Source organism: Callorhinus ursinus, unplaced genomic scaffold (assembly GCF_003265705.2).
Source record: "Callorhinus ursinus isolate GAN/ISIS: 27379988/994484 unplaced genomic scaffold, GSC_fseal_2.0 scaffold2, whole genome shotgun sequence".
Lineage (NCBI taxonomy): Eukaryota > Metazoa > Chordata > Mammalia > Carnivora > Otariidae > Callorhinus > Callorhinus ursinus.
The window spans coordinates 44,875,053-44,878,896 of NW_027397064.1; the positions used below are offsets into that span (position 1 = coordinate 44,875,053).

The following is a 3,844-nucleotide window of genomic DNA, read 5'->3' on the forward strand; positions in this document are numbered from 1 at the left end:
TGAGCATGGAAAGAAAAGACTTTGGAAAAGTAGAGGAAATTTTTAAAGCATGTACTAGCATGGAGAAGGATGTTCTCTGAGATACAGCATAACTTGGAAAAAATTGAATATACCTTTTACCAAGTGTGATATGGGGAAACTAGAAGGGGAATTGGGAAAGCAGCTCAAATAAACTTTTCCTGGGAGTGGTCTTATTAACTCCATACTAAGGCAGAACTGTTTGAAATTTTCAAATCTTGGCACCTCTAGATAAATGGATAGAAGTTCCAAACACAATTAAAATATCATTACATATTATCTTTTTAAAAACCTTTCTTTGGAATTTGAAGATATATCAGCTATGCATCACACACATTCTGACTTATCCTTCCTGAGGAAGACTATGAGTTTCCTTATTTAAAAAAATGTTTTGGATCTTATCTTCATAAAGTGATGCCAAAATGTTCTCAAAAACTGACCTCAAACTGTTCCTTCTTGATTAACCTTTAACATCTGATATTATCTGATCCATTGAAATTTTGTTTTACTAAAACAGTTGTTCTGAACCTAGGAACAATGTCCACATTTGACAAATATTCATATACTGCATTTTAGATAAAATCAGACTCATTTGGCATTTACTTATAAGGCATATTTGGGCCGTTAGCTGAATATTTGTTTTATTTGCCCTTAGATGATCAGATAAACTGTCATACATTTGAATATTTATTCTAATTAGCTGGTAGTTATTCTTTCTATGTTCTACTTCATGAATACAGTATAAAAGTTAAACTATGTTTTTAGGGTTAAAAGATTCAATTTTAAAATATGTATATAAATATTTTAATATATGATATATAACTATAAAGCACTTTACAAATATAAATTATTAGTATATTACTTTATACCTACCAAAAAATAGTAAAATTGTTGCATGCTTCATCTTCAATTGCTTTAATAACCTAAAGAGTTTCTAAGAAATTCAACTCATTGAATTCCCTTTGTAACAACTCTCTAAACTTTAGTGAGTATAAAGTACAGCTGGCAGGCAGGCTAAAAATGCGTATCCATAGAAATTTAGATAAGTCATGTCTTCTGTAGGCATAACATATCTTTCTTTCTGAAAAATTACAAAGTCGTTGATATTTAGATTTTCAATAGACCTCCAGTTAGAGAATCGCTTTTCTGTGTAGCAGGCCATACAGGAATGCTAAGTAAATTCTTTTTTTTCCAGCTTCATTAAGATGTGATTGACAAATATTATATATATTCAAGGTGTGCAATGTGGTGTTTTGATATATGTATATATTGTGAAATGATTACCACAATCAAGCTAATCAACATATCCATCACCTTGCATAGTTACTTCCGTGTGTGTGTGTGTGTTGGGGGAGAACATGAGATCTACTCTTCTAGCAAATTTCTTTTTTTTGACTGTAAACCATGCAACATTGTCTTTTATTTTGTATGGGTTTTAAAGATTATTTCCTCAATCTCTCCATACACAGACAAAAGTAAGTATACTGTTTAACATACTGGAACTGGGAAATATTGACCATTGCCCAGAGAAGGGAAAATTATCCCTAAAACATGCTTAATCAGGAGGCCAATTCATCTGCCGACCTCCAAGAACATGGAGATGAACATGATAGACAGACTGTCCCCCATCTGAACCTTCATTCACCACCATTCGATAACCCTTCTTCAGGCCCAGATCAGCAGCACATTTCTTGCCAACAATCATTAAATGTCCAAGAAGACGTTCATCTTCTTCTGCTACAGATATCTGAGATATAGGTTTCTTGGGTACCACCAGAAAATGAGTTGGTGCTTGAGGGGAAATGTCATGGAAAACAAGACACTGGTCACCCTCAAAAATGATTTTGGCTGGGATTTCCTTGCGAATGATCTTCCCGAAGATCGTGTTGCCACCAGGCCGTGCGGCCTGTGCTTTGGTGATCTCACCTGCCATCTCGGCCTCCCTCCCGTGCGGCCACCCCGGGGAGAAGCTCGAGAGGAGGGAGCTCTTCTAGCAAATTTCAAGTATACAATATATTAACTATAGTCACGATGCTATACATTACGTCTTGAGAACTTATTAATCTTAGAACTGAAAGTTTCTACCCTTGACCAACATCTCCACTTTTTATATACCCTCCAACTCCTGGTAACCAATATTCTACCCCTGTTACTATGAGTTTGACCTTTTTTTAGATTCCATATATAAATGAGATCAAACAATATTTGTCTTTCTGTGATGGGCTTATTTCACTTGTTGTAATTCCTCAAGGTTCATCTATGTTGTAGCAAATGATAGGACTACTATCTTTTTTAAGGCTGAATAATATTCTATTGTATATACAGATGTATCTATATATATATTTCACATTTTCTTTATCTAGTCGTCTGTCAATGGACACTGAGGTTGTTTCCATAACTTGATTACTGTGAATAATGCTGCAATGAACATGAGACTGCAAATATCTCTTCAAGATACTGATTAATGTCCCTTGGATATATACCCAGAAGTAGGATTGATAGATCATATGGTAGTTCTATTTTTAATTTTTTGAGGAACCTCTGTACTCTTTTTCTATAATGGGTGTACTAGTTTATATTCCCACCAATAGTGTACAATGGTTCTCTTTACTCCACATCTTTGCCAACACTTATCTTTTGACTTTATTGTTTTTTAGAGAGGATGGTGGGGGAGGGACGGAGGGAGAGGGAGAGAGAAAATCTTAAGCAGGCTTCACACCCAACACAGGAACCAGCACAGAGCCCAACACCGGGCTTGATCTCACGACCCTGAGATCATGATCTGAGCCAAAATCAAAAGATGGATGCTTAACCAAATGAGCTATTCAGGTGCCCCTCCTTTGACTTTTGATAATAGTCATCATAAGCAATATGAGGAGATATCTCATTGTGGTTTTGATTTGAATTTCCCTAGTGATTTGTAATGCTAATCATCTTTTCATATACCTATTGGCCATTTGTATGCCTTCTTTGGAAAAATGTAGAATCATGTACTTTGAACATTTTTTCATTGGATTATTTATTTTTGTTATTGAGTTGAATGATTTCCTTCTATACTTAAGTATTAACCCCTTATCAGATATATGGTTTGCAAATATTTTCTTCCATTCCATGGGCTGCATTTTCATTTCATTGATTGTTTCCTTTGCTGTACAGAAACTTTTTAGTTAGATATAGTTGCATTTGTTTATTTTTGCTTTTGTTGCCTATGCTTTTGGTGTTAAATTCATGAATTCATTTCCAAGAAGACTGTCAAGTTTTCCTGCATATTTTCTTCTAGGAGTTTTATAATTTCAGGTCTTATATTTGAATCTTTAATCCATTTGGACTTTATTTTTGCATATGGTATAATAGTCTAATTTCATTCTGTGGCATGTGGCTATCCACTTTTCCCAACACCATTTGGTGAACTCTGTCCTTTTTCCATTGTGTACTCTTGGCACCTTTGTTGAAGGTCAGTTGACTGTATATGCATGGGCTCTTTATTCTGTTCCATTTTCTTGTATATCTGTCCTTATGCCACTACCATACTGTTTTGGTGACTGTAGCTTTGTAATATGTTTTAAAATCAGGAAGTGTGAGGTATTCTGTTAATATGTTGGTATATAATTTTCCAGATGACTTTGGCTATTAGGGCTTATTTGTGGTTCCTATGAATTTTGGATTGTTTTTTTCTTTTTCTGTGAAAAAATGTCATTGGAATTTGACAAAAAACTGCATGAATCTGTAGATCATTATCCTCTGCAGATTGAATCAAATGCACATTTCAATAATGTTAATTCTTCCAACCCATGAATTTGGTTGTCTTTCCATTCATTTGTTTTCC

The 3,844-nt window shown here is 34.5% G+C and overlaps 1 pseudogene; it reads right to left on the reverse strand.

Annotated features, from left to right (window-relative positions):
• Window positions 1-1,409: 1,409 nt before the first annotated feature.
• On the reverse strand, window positions 1,410-1,973 carry LOC112835811 (adenosine 5'-monophosphoramidase HINT1 pseudogene; annotated as a pseudogene).
• Between the last annotated feature and the right edge of the window lie 1,871 nt (window positions 1,974-3,844).